This window comes from Thermobia domestica, unplaced genomic scaffold (genome assembly GCF_964235325.1).
Source record: "Thermobia domestica unplaced genomic scaffold, izTheDome1.hap1.1 HAP1_SCAFFOLD_1839, whole genome shotgun sequence".
Taxonomy (NCBI): domain Eukaryota; kingdom Metazoa; phylum Arthropoda; class Insecta; order Zygentoma; family Lepismatidae; genus Thermobia; species Thermobia domestica.
In genome coordinates, this window is record NW_027657547.1 from 4,404 (window position 1) to 25,014 (window position 20,611).

At 38.5% G+C, this 20,611-nt stretch overlaps 2 non-coding genes across 2 annotated transcripts; both read right to left on the minus strand.

Moving 5' to 3' along the window:
- Positions 1-3,904: 3,904 nt before the first annotated feature.
- LOC145678083 (5S ribosomal RNA) lies at positions 3,905-4,023 on the minus strand. Its single transcript, XR_014130209.1, has one exon. It is a non-coding gene; the product is annotated as a 5S ribosomal RNA (ribosomal RNA).
- Positions 4,024-17,031: 13,008 nt separating this feature from the next.
- LOC145678084 (5S ribosomal RNA) lies at positions 17,032-17,150 on the minus strand. Its single transcript, XR_014130210.1, has one exon. It is a non-coding gene; the product is annotated as a 5S ribosomal RNA (ribosomal RNA).
- Between the last annotated feature and the right edge of the window lie 3,461 nt (positions 17,151-20,611).

Sequence of the window (20,611 nt, forward strand, 5' to 3'; positions counted from 1 at the left end):
ATGCAACATACGGCGTGAGAATTTAAAAAAAAAAGATAACAAGTATGGACAAGATCCTTGTTAGGATAACAGCATCTCTAAGTAGTGTATTGGTCCTAAAAAGGACCGTTTTTGAACTCAGTGCCAGAACTTCAAACTTAAGCACGTTCCCCACGGATGCGGCGAGCAAGCTGAATGTCCTTAGGCATGATTGTGACTCTCTTTGCGTGAATAGCACACAAGTTGGTGTCTTCGAAAAGCCCTACAAGGTAAGCTTCACTTGCCTCCTGTAAAGCCATGACAGCTGAGCTTTGGAAGCGAAGATCTGTCTTGAAATCTTGTGCAATTTCTCGGACGAGTCGTTGGAAGGGCAGCTTGCGGATGAGCAATTCAGTGCTCTTCTGGTAACGACGAATTTCTCGGAGAGCCACAGTACCAGGCCTGTAACGATGGGGCTTTTTCACTCCACCGGTAGCTGGAGCACTCTTTCTTGCAGCTTTGGTGGCAAGCTGCTTTCGAGGAGCTTTGCCTCCAGTAGATTTCCTAGCTGTCTGCTTGGTACGTGCCATTGCAACTGTCACGACTTGTTTCAAATAATTGCGCGCTGAATGAAGTCAAGTTATATAAAGAGCAAAACCGTTAAATCAAGCTATTTCTCATTGGATAAAGTCAGTCGAAAAGGACAGTTCTCATTGGCTTAGACACGTTTTGTGTTTTTCCTCCGTGCTTTCCCTGCATGATCGAAGGAACAAAACCACGAGTCTTGGGCTGCTTGGGCTTGTATTTCTCGTGTGTGGTGAGCGAAGCAGTAACATATCGAAATGACAGGACGTGGAAAAGGAGGCAAGGGTCTTGGCAAAGGAGGTGCCAAGCGCCACCGTAAAGTTCTTCGTGACAACATCCAGGGTATCACCAAACCCGCTATTAGGCGTCTTGCTCGCCGTGGTGGTGTGAAGCGTATCTCTGGTCTCATTTATGAAGAGACCCGAGGAGTATTGAAAGTATTCCTGGAGAACGTAATCAGAGATGCTGTTACATACACAGAACACGCCAAGAGGAAGACAGTGACAGCTATGGATGTTGTGTATGCCTTGAAGAGGCAAGGAAGAACCCTGTACGGTTTCGGAGGTTAAGTTGGGGTTCCTCCTATTTTGGATATAAAATTGGCATAAACGGCTCTTTTCAGAGCCAACAAATTTATATAAAGGGAAAGATTTACTTTGTGCGATTTTCTGTTAGATTATAAGAATTCGTGTAACTACATTAAAGCCTTTTGATGCACACAAAATTACAGACGTAGAGAGATTAATTTGAGAAAATCATACGTTTTTTTTTACATTATGTACGTTCATGTATACGTATTCATATGTAGCAGTATTAATGCTGGAGAAGGGGTTCTGGTTGGAAATTGGCGATTTGTTGGAAGTAGCGAGCATGAGAGATGCGAAACGCAAGTCGGAATTTCTGTTCTGACAGTAGGATGTACGTATAGAGGCTTATACAACTTCTATACTGTGCTGTGAGGGGCGAATAATGCGTTAGAAACCTGAATCTTGTCCTTTATCTTGTTTACGTGGTCTTGGGTTCGATTTTTTTCTTTTGCGGTAGTGTCTATTGTGATTTACATGTAAATTAATGACACTTCGTAGCGGGTTAGTAAAATAAAGAGTAATACAAATATGAGATGTAGGTTAATGCATTGTATACTTCACATTATTTACTAAAGAAAGGCAGTAGTTACAAGAAACCTAGGCTCGCTCGTTGGGCACAGTAGCAAATGAGTTCTGAGATCAGAGAATAAGAGTAGTTGCGTATTACAAACCATATACATATAACACATATCACACAAATATGAATATCGACCTTGCAAAGAATAAATCGTACTTAAGTGTGCATTTAATGTCATTACTATGTTGCAAAAGAAATTTAGGAAAGTTTTTTGATCCGCTCTGTTCATGATGTCATTGGGGCATAGTAATGAACAATAATAAATGTCGAGAACATATTGAACAGAGTAATTTCAGCCAAGCCAACGCAAGAGAGAAACATGAGTGCTTTAAGAATGTTGGAAATTCCTTTGTCTAGCATGAAGTACATGAGAATATGTGGTATGAGGTTTTCTTCCATTGCTGAGAATCTGGGCTCGACTGTCCTGTCCTCTGGGTAATATGAGCCCGATGTACGCAAATATCAAAAAAATGTAGCTAGCGACAATACAAAAGGTAATGATCTTATAATTAATAATGTAGTGGGAACTAAGCACATCGCTGTTTGGAGTATTCTAAAGATAGTGTGACTTCCTATGGGCTTCAATTACGATCGACGACTACACATACTAATTAATCGAATAGCAGCGAGAATTTCGAATGACACTAAGCAACTATCTCAGACACTTTTGATGAGTCTGTATATCGAAAACAATTCATTTCAATCGTAAATCTCCTCTATAAAGGGGTTTGTGGCCCTCATAAGGGCCGATTTGTATGAGATATAGGTCTTACATTTATGCCTTCTTCTCAGTTTTCTTGGGCAGAAGTACAGCTTGAATGTTGGGCAAAACACCACCCTGAGCGATTGTAACTCCAGACAACAACTTGTTTAATTCCTCGTCGTTACGGATAGCTAACTGCAGATGACGTGGAATAATCCTAGTCTTCTTGTTGTCACGAGCAGCGTTGCCTGCCAACTCAAGAACTTCAGCTGCCAGGTATTCCATGACTGCAGCCAAATACACGGGAGCGCCAGCACCAACTCGTTCGGCATAGTTACCCTTTCGCAAAAGACGATGGATTCTGCCTACTGGGAATTGAAGGCCAGCCCTGCTGGAGCGGGACTTGCTCTTTCCCTTGACTTTTCCACCTTTGCCGCGACCAGACATTGTTCAATATTCTTTCGTAATAAGATGAGAGGAAAAATTGCGGCCTCCCATGAATCAAGTCAGTTTTGTTACTACTTCAAGCGTGCACCCGAGTGCATCAAATGAAAAGCAAGGCAGTTGGCGCGAATTGAAACACGTACTGTAATTTAAATGAAGTCGATAAATCGGCGGACACATCTAATTTTGCTGAACGAGTGAGTCATCATGCCACCAAAAACTAGCGGAAAGGCTGCAAAGAAGGCTGGTAAAGCCCAAAAGAATATCTCCAAGGGAGATAAGAAGAAGAAGAGGAGGAGGAAGGAGAGCTATGCCATTTACATCTACAAAGTTTTGAAGCAAGTGCATCCTGACACTGGCATATCTAGCAAAGCTATGAGTATCATGAACAGCTTTGTTAATGACATCTTCGAGCGTATTGCTGCTGAAGCTTCTCGTTTGGCCCATTACAATAAGCGGTCAACTATCACCAGCCGGGAAATCCAAACAGCTGTGCGCCTTCTTTTGCCTGGTGAACTTGCCAAGCACGCTGTAAGTGAGGGTACGAAGGCTGTTACCAAGTACACAAGCTCTAAGTAAAAATCTTCTTCAAGATTTTTCATTTCAAACGGTCCTTGTCAGGACCAACACATTATTCGAAAGAGTTAAATCACGAAATTTGCTTCATTCTGTTATGTAGAAACACCTTGAAATCCAATTTCTATATGCTGTTAGTAAAAAAGTAAAGCACATAGCGGAGATGTGTCGTGCTTGTATACGAAAGGCATTTACTCGCCGGAGATCTACACTTAGTCATAATAATTTACTTTTAAAAAGTGGTAATACATTCCGTGTTAAGTATAGTAGTAGGTGCACACGGATCGGAAATCAGGTTATTTTAATGTGCCGTGCAAATAAACAGGCTGTTAGTGTAAGAAATAGTGGGTATAACGCTTAGAATATCGATTAATCGCTATGAAATAATGTTGATAAATTATCTCTTGAAAGTACTATAAAATTAATGTTTCTAGTATTTTCGTACTTGAAGGATAATGAAATTTGAAAAAGAGATGCCAACAGCACCTGGTGTTCCCAGGCGGTCACCCATCCAAGTACTGACCAGGCCCGATGCTGCTTGACTTCGGTGATCGGACGAGAACCGGTATATTCAGCATGGTATGGCCGTTGGCAACTACCTTTTCTTCAATGTCCTGTTAAGGAAGTATGTTTTAAGTAAGAATTGACATTATTAACTATAAAGGCAAGCATATTAACGTCGTTAACATTACTTGGAATATACTAATATTCGAATAAATATTTGAATGTTCGAATGATGAGTGATTCGGATGTTCATAGTGCCACTATGTCCTATCGAGTTTACTATCACGAACCACGTATGAAATTGTATATAAATAAATAAAAATAAATCCTTTATTAAGTATTGATTACAGGAAAAAGGCAAACTTACATTCTTTAATGTACACAATGAAATGTATGAAAGATATTTTTAAGATATGTTTCACTTACCCTTTATAACGCAAGGTAGTTTTCAGTGTAGCATCCTCTTCAGCTGCGAGATAACGTAAGGCAGATGATCATTCAGTCGTGAAGCACTAAAATGTAATATACATTTTAACTATTATCGATAAGAATTATTTACTGCAGGGATGCAAATAAAGTGAGGCAAATTAGTAAATAAAAACCGATACTGTAACTGATAATGTAATTACGTATCTGTATTAGTTGTATATACAGTAATCGCACGATTATCCGCGGAGTTGGATGTTGGCATAATCGCGCATAATCAGCAGTATGAGCAGAAAAGGGAAATGAAATGAAATCTTTAGATTTACGTCGCATACTTATACCGGTTACGCTAAAGGAGACGGTGATGATGAGTACTGAATGAAGAAAGTGGGAGGAAACGGGAGAAACCCGAGAAAACCCATGAGCACGGTCTTTATGCACGACAAAGTTCACACGGCACGAGCTGGGATTGAACCAGGGACCCCAAGCACCGGAGGCCAAAAAAGGGACAAAAAGTCTTTCGTGCAACTTTCGTTTTCGGTAAAAAGTTTACACATAATTTAGAAAGAGTAGTTTTCTGGTCTTTTTATTTCACAAGTTGGTTCATGTCTATATTTTTTACATGCATAAAAAATTTTTCAACTCCCTTGCTTAGTTCCTGTTAAAGACCTCTACCTCTGATTGTATTTTTTGCACATATTCTTATTGTTTTCAGACAACATTTCTAAGAGCGTAATTTATCGTCAGCAAGAAAAGAAAAGGAAAGCCTCGGATAGTGGAATGTGTACTGTATATATATATATATATATATATATATATATATATATATATATATATATATATATATATATATATATATATATACGTATTAGTATATAGTTTTATTTTATACGTCTCCTATTATTACACAATGTGCAGATATTGTGAAAGCGCAAGTAAATATGTATAACTCCCCGTTCTGCACTTAATAACTTGAAAGAAGTTCGGGGAAGGTAGTGTAACAGAAAGTGCAAACAGAAATGAGGGTTTACAGGCATTTAATATTATTCCGTAGTAGTATGATTTTTTGTAAAATATATATATATATATATATATATATATATAAACATACATATTCAATGATATAGTAAGAGGTTAGCAGCACTGATAGAACTGCAGAAAGTACAAAACCGTTAATAAGAAAGAGAGAGAGATGGTGGCCGCTTTTGTGCTTTTCATTGGCTAATTCCGAATTGCGCGCGAATACGTACGAGATTTCTTTCTTTTTCCTCTTCGCAGCCCAGATGTTGCCAATTAGAAGTTTTTAGTACTACATTTGTATGAAAATGTTGCCTTTAAGAAATGTGGTTTGCATACGGAGAAAAGAGCAAAATGAATATTTATCTTAGTGGGCATGAAAAAAGACGAAACATTTTGCAAGATGGACACACGAACTTCCTTAATGCAGGCGTTCAGTACATTATTGTAAAGAAAAAAACACTAAAAAGAATTACTTCAATATCCCTAGCAACATTCAACAATTCATAGAGAAAAATCTTTATTTTGAGAACAATGGAAAACTATGTAATTGTAGATAACTACTAAATTTAATGATTAAGGAAAACGTTTAGGCCCGGCCCTTCAGAAAGAAAGTGCACAGAATTTTCTCTCATGGAAGCAATTGCAAAATCAACATTTTGTTTGCAGTTATAATTAGAGGATCTATATACAGGGTGTTCGAAAAAGAATGTATCCTCTTGAAAGAAAATATTCTCTGGGCCCCTAATCCTTTATATACCGAAAGGAAGTTTGTATAGCATTTTTTCTTACCTTCGTTAGAAGAATTGAAAGTGACTACTATCGTGACACGGGAGATATTTGATCGATAGTCGAATTACTCCCATGCTCGAATGAACACGTCTCTTGTAAGGAGAGGAAAGGCTTCTGTGATCCGCTATCGCAGCTGTGTCATATCTGCAGAGAATGTTAGGACACAAACGTGATCTTTGAGAGCCTCGTGAAAAGAAGTCGCATAGTATCATGTGTGGAGACATCGGGGCCATCTGAAGAACGCTTCATCATTAGGACCAAGGGCGAGTTACGAAACACTCTGGGATATATTTATTAACATAACTTCTCGTCATTCTGCAAGTGTGGTGGAGCTCCATCCTATTGGAAAAGGAAACCTCGGGAGCCCTCTTCATGTGTAGGTATCGTTCACATCTGAAGCATGTGAAGATAGATTACTGTACTATCGTGTACCTAAAATCATTTTCTACGAATACGAACATGTCTACACTGAAGGCAGTGCAGCTCTTTTTCTCTTTTTTTTTTGGTCATGTATTGTAACGCGGGGCAATGCACACAATAACATGTAATGTTGTGTATCATCATAAAGGGCCAGGGCGATGATTGGATCTTGATGGACGTGGAGAACTGATAGGTGATGTGAGTGGTATTGTGATCTATGGTTGTATGTTTACTGATGAATGCATAAGGAGAGGTGAAGGGGTTGCCTTTTTTTTTATGTCGATCGGCAGGGAAGCGATTGGGAAACTTTTGACTTTGTTTTTCAACCGAATATATTGATTGAATAGGTCGCCGACAATTTTACGGGGCGTCACGTCGTTGCCTTTTTCATGTCGATCGCGAGCGAAGCGAGCGTTTTTTTTTTTTTTTTTTTTTACCGACAATATGTATTGAATCGGTTGCCAACACCTTTAGGGGCGCGTCACGTCCTTCTTTCTGTGCTGATCGCGAGCGAAGCGAGCGCGAAATTTTTGACTTTTTTTTTTTTTTTTTACCCACAATATTTATTCAATCGGTCGCCAACACTTTTAGGGGTGCGTCACGTCCTCTTTTCTCTGCTGATCGCGAGCGAAGCGAGCGCGAAATTTTGACCTTTTTTTCTCTTTTTAATTCTTTTTTTTTTCTTTAAGAAAAAATATTGATTTCATAGGTCGCCAACATTTTTACGGGATGGAACATCGTTTATTTGTTTTTCCAACCGTCTTTCTGTCTTGAGCCCCCGCCAAGTTAACTTTATGGTGGACAAAAACTATGTGCGGTGGGTTACCGCGGGGTTCTCCCGTTTCCTCCCACTTTCTTCATTCCACCACCATTTCAATCATTTCTCATAATCAGCGCCTCTTTTAGCCTAAGCGGCATAACGTGGGACGTAAAACAAAGATTTCCTTTAGTTGCTTTCTGTCTTGATTACGAGCGCGAAATTTTTTACTTTTTTTTTCTTTCTTTTGATATTATTCATTTAATAGGACGGCAACACCTTTACGGGCCGCCGCGTCGTCGTTTACACTTCTTCAGCCCATATTCTTTCTGCTTGTTCGTTTTCCGGCATCTTGTTATCACCGCCCGCGGGAATGCCTATGTCTTTCATCGCTTTTTGAAGCAAATCTTTAATAAATATGCACTCTCACATTTCTACTAATATGCATACCACAGTGGATAGACTGTAACTAGGAAAGCAGAAGCCTGCATATCATATTATTTAACAGTTGAAAGTGAACTGCCATTTTAAGTTTGATTTTGATCAGATGAGTGCAGTTCAACTCGTCGACAATTGTGAAGATTCTCGAGGTTAGGGACCATCCATTTTGTGCTTTGTAATGAAAATGGCTGCAGCCAAACTTCTCTGATCTGAATGAAACTTGGCATGATGATACATCTTGACCTGCTCTACAAGTTTATTTAGTATTTTCCGTTGCGCAGGCTTTTGCTTCTCCAGGTTCTCCCATGGAACTGAGAAACGTATTCAGTCGAACTTCTGCGGTAAGTCAGTATATCATCCTGAGAAGTTTGATCGAGATAGCAGAGGTTCGACTATTCGTTTTTCAATTCCATGTGATATTACAACACGGTGAACTAAATTTATATAGAAACACTTTGATTTTGTTTTGTTTTTTGCTAGCATTAAACTGAGAAAATGTTATTGAATAGACAGAGAACACCACTCAAAGAAAAGTACATCATAAGAATATATATATGGTTGCTGTGGTTCTCGGTTTAATTTGCTAGTTAAGAAACTTGCTCTAAATAAGTACATCTTACAGGTGAAAAACTAAGCCAGGCGATAGAATTAAATATAAAGTTATACACTTTTATTTTACGTTTACTAGTGTTGGGTTACTACTGTAAAATAAGTCAGTATATATGAAAGATAACTGTATTAGGTACTATTTTCCACCGGCGGTGTATTCTTGCATAGTGTACTTAATGTTTACAAGCGGGGCGCTACTAGTATGGATGCATGACAAGTGCTATTGAAACTCGAAAACTAACTGGTTTCCACTACCCTTGCTTATACGTATACCCGCGTCGCCTTCGCTCCTGTTCACTTTGGACGCACATTCTTGCTATCGCTCAGGCCCCCAGCTTTCTCCTGTTTTGGCTCCCTTAAATAGTATTCGTGCTTTTTATTGGCCACCTGGCAAAGCACTTGTAATGATTTTACACCAGTAACTCTAAAATACATGTGTATTACTTTATTTAATTCTGTCGTCTGCAGAATTTTTTTTTTTTTCGTACAAATATGCCTTTTCATGCAGAACACTGAATTTTGCCTGTAAATTTTTGAGAATATGCTGTGACGAAACTTGAGCACCGTTCTTCTTTTCTTTCTTATCACGAGTCTTCTTTAGCCTAATGAGCACAATCATCACACGATAACGACTATTCTTTTCATTTAACTTGTAAACAAGTTGAACTAATAATAATAATTGATGTACAAAGGAGAAGTGTCCTACATATTTGAGGTAAAAAATAAAATAAATATACTTCTACTTCATCCGTGTTTACAAAGTTAAATGTTATCGATTTACAAAAAATGGTCACCTATCCACACACTGACCAGGCTCGACACTGCTTGACCATACATATTAAAACATCGGTCCCACTGAATACACAAGTAGTAAGCACATTCACATAAAAATAATTAGGATTACAGTATATAAAATGTGTTAATTAAAATAGCAAATGCCTTACCTTATCACAGGCGATCCAAAGCCACTGCACATCATCTGCTACGCACACTATATTCCTCCAATATTTCACTCACTTCCTATATCACGCAACAGAAAATATTAATAAAATTCACTTAGCAACATTTTCATTTTTAATCAACAATACGTATAACAATTAAGAATAAAATTAATTGTGAGCACATTGTTATAATTAGAATACTGTTTTTATTCGTTTACAAATATGGGATTAATATAGAGCTGGCAGCAACAATATATACAACTCATCCTGTATGTATCGTAAATCCTAACTTGAGAAGACATCTCTGACGCAAACAATGAGACAAGAAATCAAATACTATATCCGACACATTTGGGGTTTATTGAACTTCAATGTTGGAAGATACCACCTTGTCGGTAGTACAAATGTAATATCCTTACAACACGCGGAACTTTTGCCAGGCATATCTAGGAATTTGGGAAGATTAATTGATATCCTTAATGTGCAATGTATGATTATGACGCATTGTTATGTACACGCAGACGGAACCAGGACAATCTATAGATGACATTTGCACTGTGTTTGGACAATTTGTTCGCAGAAAGTAACCGTTTTTGTCTATGAATACTTGAGAACATGGAAGGTATGAGATATACATTTTATGCGCAAATATTATAATACAAATCATTGTTAGTTTGGTGGATGCGTGAAAGAAAGAAAAGGAGTAGATTTTTGCAGACGTCCGGATATAAAGCGAGAACTGAGAATACGCATCTATAACATCTATTTTCTTTGTGTTAATGATATCGATGAACTAAACGGGGAAACTAAAATACAACTGTTTGCAGTATAATTCGAAGTATAGTCAAGTGCAGAGGCGTACTCACGGGGTGTCCACCGGGTGCGGACTCCTCGCAAAAGTTCCTAAGTGAACATACATTTGCAGACTTTCTCATTAAATGTAGTTATTAACAGGGAAAATATTGATGTATCATCAATATAAATCTGATCTTACACTTCATCTGTACTCTGTCTGTATCATGTTTTTGTGAAAAAGTAAGTGGAATATTTATCGTGTTTTCGAATGCAGAATAATAGTATATAGACATAGTGGCTTGTAGTATTGGAACCTTGCCCCCCGAAGCTTGGATCCCTTAGAAGAAAAAAAAAATGCATGCGCGCCTGGTGAAATGGTTAACGAATTCAGTTCACTCGATGAATCGACAGATAGTAATACACATTTCGACAGATCGACAGCATTCGACAGATACAGACATATGAAAGTAGCACAAGAATTAGGCGAAAGTCCGTGCGTTTCCTCAATTCACGTAGGAAACAACAGAAAATATCAACTACCATAAAATAATCCGTATATATATTTAATTTATTTGGAATAAAATAAATATAGAAACAACCTGTTCATACATAACTACGGTAAGTGCGTTAATTGCTAACGTAAGAACAAATATGAAACAAGGCACAAAATAAAAAAGAAAAATAAAGTTAAAGGGAATAAATATTTAGGCTTGATTGTCATTCGTATTAAGAAGCTGGGTAATAAAATGTTAAAATCTACAGAAAATTATGAAATTAAATCAGGATTTGAAATAAAAGTCTATACATTGGAAGTAGGCCAGGGAGTTTGCAAGGCAGATGTGTGCGACACGCGTTACTTTATAGATTCCCTTCATTGAACTATAGTAAGCAGTACGAAGATGGTACTTTGCGTATAATCACAGGAAGGATTGAAGTTAATTACCATGGTAATATAATTATTTATTGATAAGTATTTCCATGTTAAATTATGAAAATTATAAGCACAAGGAGGGTGAAAAAGTAGTGTGACCGACTTAGCAATGACTGAAACATAAAATAGAAAAGCGAATAAAAACAAATGCCTTTTGAGTTATGTGGAATAAAGTTTCTTCTAGCCAGTAAGGAAGAATAGGATCTGGTGCATTCATTGAATACCTGAAAAAAATCGTTTATCAAAATAGAAGGAAACACACTTATCGTTGTGGCAACTACGAACTTCTGTTTACCTCAGCCCGCCTCAGCAAGTGCTTTCTATCCGGTCCGCGCTCCGTAACCAAACTCAACGCTGCCTGCCAGCGAAAATTTCATTCTTCAGTATCGTTGAGTTTATTGCAGAAAGCAATGGCAGATACGGCATCAGCACCTGCAGCCCCGGCACAGGCTTCTCCTAAGAAGTCTGCAAAGCCTAAGAAACCAAAAACAACACCTTCTCATCCAAGAACATCAGAAATGGTGAACAACGCCATCAAGAATTTGAAGGAAAGGGGAGGAAGTTCACTGCAAGCTATTAAGAAATACATCTCTCAGAACTACAAAGTGGATGCCGAGAAGCTTGCTCCATTTATCAAGAAATACTTGAGAAGTGCAGTTGCTTCTGGGTCTTTGGTTCAGACCAAGGGAAAAGGTGCATCTGGATCGTTTAAGCTTAGTGCTTCATCGCTGAAGGAGAAGCCTGAAGGTGGATCTTCAACCAAGGCGAAACGATCAGCATCAAAGGAGAAGAAGCCTGCGAAAAAGCCAGCAGCTAAACGTCCCAAGAAGACTGGTGAAAAGAAAAAGGCTGCTGCTCCCAAACCTAAGAAATCACCATCTAAAGTGAAGAAGGCAAAAACTCCCAAGAAGCCAAAGGCCCCGAAGCCAAAGAAGGCTACAGCAAAACCGAAAAGTGCTAAGAAGGCTGCACCAAAGAAGAAGTAAATGTGTCAGTAAATCATCTGACATTTTAAAACGGCTCTTTTTAGAGCCATCAAATACTTTGAGAAGAGTAAAATTGTGCTTTTCCTATCATTATCACATGTTCATTCATAGCAATGTATAGTATACACGCAAGGGACTTTGAGTTTTCTTTTTAACCGAAGCACTTCTTGATGTAAGTGCTTTATAACAGAGGGGAATTGAGGGTGGGGAAAGAAAGCTTTCACGGGTGTCAAGAATGGTGTACTCGAAAAAAAATGGGGAACACATTACGTAATGTCAATTTGTGATCACTTACTTTTTCCTTGTTCCTATCTTCAAGTAGCGAAACAGTACAGAAAACGCACTTAATGCATTTGTTAGAAAAACTTTTGCAGGCTGACTGGGTTCGATTCTCGGTGGGAGCTCAAATGTTTCGCATTGCACGTTAATAAGTAGGTCCACGTTTGAAACAGCCTTGCTGCTGAAAGGGACACTAAACTAAAATCAACTCTTTTCAAGGCTGGGGTGAAAGAAATGTTCGAACTTATTACAACTCGTGAAAGTGAAGTAGACTGTTTCAATTTAACGTCGTACTATTATGATTTTTATGATAAAGGAGACGGGTGATTACGCCTAATGAATGATGGAAATACTGGTGTAATGAGAAAGTGTTAGGAAAAGGGAACACGCTAATAACCACGGATACCGTCTTATAATTCGTAATATTGCTATAAAGAAAAATAGTAACACCAGCAGAAATGTAGGTGTACAATTGAACTGATGTTAAGTACAAACAGACACTTAAAGAAAGTTTAGTTTAACGTTTGCATTCAACAGCAGCGACCTCTGAGAAAATATTACTTTTGCTACCTTGGAAGAAGTACATATTTCGCCTGCGAGTTCTATGAGATTAATAACGTTGAGAAGGGCAAACAGTGGTTGAATCGAAGTTAACTTATGCAACATATGGCAAAATCGAATCCTTGACCACATAAAACGAAGATAATCAATCGGTAAACATAGGGGAAAACTAAAGAATATACTTGAAAGATAGGATGATATACGAAACGAGAGGAAAACGAAGGTAGATGTATTAACTATGCAACATACGGCGTGAGAATTTAAAAAAAAAAGATAACAAGTATGGACAAGATCCTTGTTAGGATAACAGCATCTCTAAGTAGTGTATTGGTCCTAAAAAGGACCGTTTTTGAACTCAGTGCCAGAACTTCAAACTTAAGCACGTTCCCCACGGATGCGGCGAGCAAGCTGAATGTCCTTAGGCATGATTGTGACTCTCTTTGCGTGAATAGCACACAAGTTGGTGTCTTCGAAAAGCCCTACAAGGTAAGCTTCACTTGCCTCCTGTAAAGCCATGACAGCTGAGCTTTGGAAGCGAAGATCTGTCTTGAAATCTTGTGCAATTTCTCGGACGAGTCGTTGGAAGGGCAGCTTGCGGATGAGCAATTCAGTGCTCTTCTGGTAACGACGAATTTCTCGGAGAGCCACAGTACCAGGCCTGTAACGATGGGGCTTTTTCACTCCACCGGTAGCTGGAGCACTCTTTCTTGCAGCTTTGGTGGCAAGCTGCTTTCGAGGAGCTTTGCCTCCAGTAGATTTCCTAGCTGTCTGCTTGGTACGTGCCATTGCAACTGTCACGACTTGTTTCAAATAATTGCGCGCTGAATGAAGTCAAGTTATATAAAGAGCAAAACCGTTAAATCAAGCTATTTCTCATTGGATAAAGTCAGTCGAAAAGGACAGTTCTCATTGGCTTAGACACGTTTTGTGTTTTTCCTCCGTGCTTTCCCTGCATGATCGAAGGAACAAAACCACGAGTCTTGGGCTGCTTGGGCTTGTATTTCTCGTGTGTGGTGAGCGAAGCAGTAACATATCGAAATGACAGGACGTGGAAAAGGAGGCAAGGGTCTTGGCAAAGGAGGTGCCAAGCGCCACCGTAAAGTTCTTCGTGACAACATCCAGGGTATCACCAAACCCGCTATTAGGCGTCTTGCTCGCCGTGGTGGTGTGAAGCGTATCTCTGGTCTCATTTATGAAGAGACCCGAGGAGTATTGAAAGTATTCCTGGAGAACGTAATCAGAGATGCTGTTACATACACAGAACACGCCAAGAGGAAGACAGTGACAGCTATGGATGTTGTGTATGCCTTGAAGAGGCAAGGAAGAACCCTGTACGGTTTCGGAGGTTAAGTTGGGGTTCCTCCTATTTTGGATATAAAATTGGCATAAACGGCTCTTTTCAGAGCCAACAAATTTATATAAAGGGAAAGATTTACTTTGTGCGATTTTCTGTTAGATTATAAGAATTCGTGTAACTACATTAAAGCCTTTTGATGCACACAAAATTACAGACGTAGAGAGATTAATTTGAGAAAATCATACGTTTTTTTTTACATTATGTACGTTCATGTATACGTATTCATATGTAGCAGTATTAATGCTGGAGAAGGGGTTCTGGTTGGAAATTGGCGATTTGTTGGAAGTAGCGAGCATGAGAGATGCGAAACGCAAGTCGGAATTTCTGTTCTGACAGTAGGATGTACGTATAGAGGCTTATACAACTTCTATACTGTGCTGTGAGGGGCGAATAATGCGTTAGAAACCTGAATCTTGTCCTTTATCTTGTTTACGTGGTCTTGGGTTCGATTTTTTTCTTTTGCGGTAGTGTCTATTGTGATTTACATGTAAATTAATGACACTTCGTAGCGGGTTAGTAAAATAAAGAGTAATACAAATATGAGATGTAGGTTAATGCATTGTATACTTCACATTATTTACTAAAGAAAGGCAGTAGTTACAAGAAACCTAGGCTCGCTCGTTGGGCACAGTAGCAAATGAGTTCTGAGATCAGAGAATAAGAGTAGTTGCGTATTACAAACCATATACATATAACACATATCACACAAATATGAATATCGACCTTGCAAAGAATAAATCGTACTTAAGTGTGCATTTAATGTCATTACTATGTTGCAAAAGAAATTTAGGAAAGTTTTTTGATCCGCTCTGTTCATGATGTCATTGGGGCATAGTAATGAACAATAATAAATGTCGAGAACATATTGAACAGAGTAATTTCAGCCAAGCCAACGCAAGAGAGAAACATGAGTGCTTTAAGAATGTTGGAAATTCCTTTGTCTAGCATGAAGTACATGAGAATATGTGGTATGAGGTTTTCTTCCATTGCTGAGAATCTGGGCTCGACTGTCCTGTCCTCTGGGTAATATGAGCCCGATGTACGCAAATATCAAAAAAATGTAGCTAGCGACAATACAAAAGGTAATGATCTTATAATTAATAATGTAGTGGGAACTAAGCACATCGCTGTTTGGAGTATTCTAAAGATAGTGTGACTTCCTATGGGCTTCAATTACGATCGACGACTACACATACTAATTAATCGAATAGCAGCGAGAATTTCGAATGACACTAAGCAACTATCTCAGACACTTTTGATGAGTCTGTATATCGAAAACAATTCATTTCAATCGTAAATCTCCTCTATAAAGGGGTTTGTGGCCCTCATAAGGGCCGATTTGTATGAGATATAGGTCTTACATTTATGCCTTCTTCTCAGTTTTCTTGGGCAGAAGTACAGCTTGAATGTTGGGCAAAACACCACCCTGAGCGATTGTAACTCCAGACAACAACTTGTTTAATTCCTCGTCGTTACGGATAGCTAACTGCAGATGACGTGGAATAATCCTAGTCTTCTTGTTGTCACGAGCAGCGTTGCCTGCCAACTCAAGAACTTCAGCTGCCAGGTATTCCATGACTGCAGCCAAATACACGGGAGCGCCAGCACCAACTCGTTCGGCATAGTTACCCTTTCGCAAAAGACGATGGATTCTGCCTACTGGGAATTGAAGGCCAGCCCTGCTGGAGCGGGACTTGCTCTTTCCCTTGACTTTTCCACCTTTGCCGCGACCAGACATTGTTCAATATTCTTTCGTAATAAGATGAGAGGAAAAATTGCGGCCTCCCATGAATCAAGTCAGTTTTGTTACTACTTCAAGCGTGCACCCGAGTGCATCAAATGAAAAGCAAGGCAGTTGGCGCGAATTGAAACACGTACTGTAATTTAAATGAAGTCGATAAATCGGCGGACACATCTAATTTTGCTGAACGAGTGAGTCATCATGCCACCAAAAACTAGCGGAAAGGCTGCAAAGAAGGCTGGTAAAGCCCAAAAGAATATCTCCAAGGGAGATAAGAAGAAGAAGAGGAGGAGGAAGGAGAGCTATGCCATTTACATCTACAAAGTTTTGAAGCAAGTGCATCCTGACACTGGCATATCTAGCAAAGCTATGAGTATCATGAACAGCTTTGTTAATGACATCTTCGAGCGTATTGCTGCTGAAGCTTCTCGTTTGGCCCATTACAATAAGCGGTCAACTATCACCAGCCGGGAAATCCAAACAGCTGTGCGCCTTCTTTTGCCTGGTGAACTTGCCAAGCACGCTGTAAGTGAGGGTACGAAGGCTGTTACCAAGTACACAAGCTCTAAGTAAAAATCTTCTTCAAGATTTTTCATTTCAAACGGTCCTTGTCAGGACCAACACATTATTCGAAAGAGTTAAATCACGAAATTTGCTTCATTCTGTTATGTAGAAACACCTTGAAATCCAATTTCTATATGCTGTTAGTAAAAAAGTAAAGCACATAGCGGAGATGTGTCGTGCTTGTATACGAAAGGCATTTACTCGCCGGAGATCTACACTTAGTCATAATAATTTACTTTTAAAAAGTGGTAATACATTCCGTGTTAAGTATAGTAGTAGGTGCACACGGATCGGAAATCAGGTTATTTTAATGTGCCGTGCAAATAAACAGGCTGTTAGTGTAAGAAATAGTGGGTATAACGCTTAGAATATCGATTAATCGCTATGAAATAATGTTGATAAATTATCTCTTGAAAGTACTATAAAATTAATGTTTCTAGTATTTTCGTACTTGAAGGATAATGAAATTTGAAAAAGAGATGCCAACAGCACCTGGTGTTCCCAGGCGGTCACCCATCCAAGTACTGACCAGGCCCGATGCTGCTTGACTTCGGTGATCGGACGAGAACCGGTATATTCAGCATGGTATGGCCGTTGGCAACTACCTTTTCTTCAATGTCCTGTTAAGGAAGTATGTTTTAAGTAAGAATTGACATTATTAACTATAAAGGCAAGCATATTAACGTCGTTAACATTACTTGGAATATACTAATATTCGAATAAATATTTGAATGTTCGAATGATGAGTGATTCGGATGTTCATAGTGCCACTATGTCCTATCGAGTTTACTATCACGAACCACGTATGAAATTGTATATAAATAAATAAAAATAAATCCTTTATTAAGTATTGATTACAGGAAAAAGGCAAACTTACATTCTTTAATGTACACAATGAAATGTATGAAAGATATTTTTAAGATATGTTTCACTTACCCTTTATAACGCAAGGTAGTTTTCAGTGTAGCATCCTCTTCAGCTGCGAGATAACGTAAGGCAGATGATCATTCAGTCGTGAAGCACTAAAATGTAATATACATTTTAACTATTATCGATAAGAATTATTTACTGCAGGGATGCAAATAAAGTGAGGCAAATTAGTAAATAAAAACCGATACTGTAACTGATAATGTAATTACGTATCTGTATTAGTTGTATATACAGTAATCGCACGATTATCCGCGGAGTTGGATGTTGGCATAATCGCGCATAATCAGCAGTATGAGCAGAAAAGGGAAATGAAATGAAATCTTTAGATTTACGTCGCATACTTATACCGGTTACGCTAAAGGAGACGGTGATGATGAGTACTGAATGAAGAAAGTGGGAGGAAACGGGAGAAACCCGAGAAAACCCATGAGCACGGTCTTTATGCACGACAAAGTTCACACGGCACGAGCTGGGATTGAACCAGGGACCCCAAGCACCGGAGGCCAAAAAAGGGACAAAAAGTCTTTCGTGCAACTTTCGTTTTCGGTAAAAAGTTTACACATAATTTAGAAAGAGTAGTTTTCTGGTCTTTTTATTTCACAAGTTGGTTCATGTCTATATTTTTTACATGCATAAAAATTTTTCAACTCCCTTGCTTAGTTCCTGTTAAAGACCTCTACCTCTGATTGTATTTTTTGCACATATTCTTATTGTTTTCAGACAACATTTCTAAGAGCGTAATTTATCGTCAGCAAGAAAAGAAAAGGAAAGCCTCGGATAGTGGAATGTGTACTGTATATATATATATATATATATATATATATATATATATATATATATATATATATATATATATATATATACGTATTAGTATATAGTTTTATTTTATACGTCTCCTATTATTACACAATGTGCAGATATTGTGAAAGCGCAAGTAAATATGTATAACTCCCCGTTCTGCACTTAATAACTTGAAAGAAGTTCGGGGAAGGTAGTGTAACAGAAAGTGCAAACAGAAATGAGGGTTTACAGGCATTTAATATTATTCCGTAGTAGTATGATTTTTTGTAAAATATATATATATATATATATATATATATATATATATATATATATATATATATATATATATATAAACATACATATTCAATGATATAGTAAGAGGTTAGCAGCACTGATAGAACTGCAGAAAGTACAAAACCGTTAATAAGAAAGAGAGAGAGATGGTGGCCGCTTTTGTGCTTTTCATTGGCTAATTCCGAATTGCGCGCGAATACGTACGAGATTTCTTTCTTTTTCCTCTTCGCAGCCCAGATGTTGCCAATTAGAAGTTTTTAGTACTACATTTGTATGAAAATGTTGCCTTTAAGAAATGTGGTTTGCATACGGAGAAAAGAGCAAAATGAATATTTATCTTAGTGGGCATGAAAAAAGACGAAACATTTTGCAAGATGGACACACGAACTTCCTTAATGCAGGCGTTCAGTACATTATTGTAAAGAAAAAAACACTAAAAAGAATTACTTCAATATCCCTAGCAACATTCAACAATTCATAGAGAAAAATCTTTATTTTGAGAACAATGGAAAACTATGTAATTGTAGATAACTACTAAATTTAATGATTAAGGAAAACGTTTAGGCCCGGCCCTTCAGAAAGAAAGTGCACAGAATTTTCTCTCATGGAAGCAATTGCAAAATCAACATTTTGTTTGCAGTTATAATTAGAGGATCTATATACAGGGTGTTCGAAAAAGAATGTATCCTCTTGAAAGAAAATATTCTCTGGGCCCCTAATCCTTTATATACCGAAAGGAAGTTTGTATAGCATTTTTTCTTACCTTCGTTAGAAGAATTGAAAGTGACTACTATCGTGACACGGGAGATATTTGATCGATAGTCGAATTACTCCCATGCTCGAATGAACACGTCTCTTGTAAGGAGAGGAAAGGCTTCTGTGATCCGCTATCGCAGCTGTGTCATATCTGCAGAGAATGTTAGGACACAAACGTGATCTTTGAGAGCCTCGTGAAAAGAAGTCGCATAGTATCATGTGTGGAGACATCGGGGCCATCTGAAGAACGCTTCATCATTAGGACCAAGGGCGAGTTACGAAACACTCTGGGATATATTTATTAACATAACTTCTCGTCATTCTGCAAGTGTGGTGGAGCTCCATCCTATTGGAAAAGGAAACCTCGGGAGCCCTCTTCATGTGTAGGTATCGTTCACATCTGAAGCATGTGAAGATAGATTACTGTACTATCGTGTACCTAAAATCATTTTCTACGAATACGAACATGTCTACACTGAAGGCAGTGCAGCTCTTTTTCTCTTTTTTTTTTGGTCATGTATTGTAACGCGGGGCAATGCACACAATAACATGTAATGTTGTGTATCATCATAAAGGGCCAGGGCGATGATTGGATCTTGATGGACGTGGAGAACTGATAGGTGATGTGAGTGGTATTGTGATCTATGGTTGTATGTTTACTGATGAATGCATAAGGAGAGGTGAAGGGGTTGCCTTTTTTTTTATGTCGATCGGCAGGGAAGCGATTGGGAAACTTTTGACTTTGTTTTTCAACCGAATATATTGATTGAATAGGTCGCCGACAATTTTACGGGGCGTCACGTCGTTGCCTTTTTCATGTCGATCGCGAGCGAAGCGAGCGTTTTTTTTTTTTTTTTTTTTACCGACAATATGTATTGAATCGGTTGCCAACACCTTTAGGGGCGCGTCACGTCCTTCTTTCTGTGCTGATCGCGAGCGAAGCGAGCGCGAAATTTTTGACTTTTTTTTTTTTTTTTACCCACAATATTTATTCAATCGGTCGCCAACACTTTTAGGGGTGCGTCACGTCCTCTTTTCTCTGCTGATCGCGAGCGAAGCGAGCGCGAAATTTTGACCTTTTTTTCTCTTTTTAATTCTTTTTTTTTTCTTTAAGAAAAAATATTGATTTCATAGGTCGCCAACATTTTTACGGGATGGAACATCGTTTATTTGTTTTTCCAACCGTCTTTCTGTCTTGAGCCCCCGCCAAGTTAACTTTATGGTGGACAAAAACTATGTGCGGTGGGTTACCGCGGGGTTCTCCCGTTTCCTCCCACTTTCTTCATTCCACCACCAT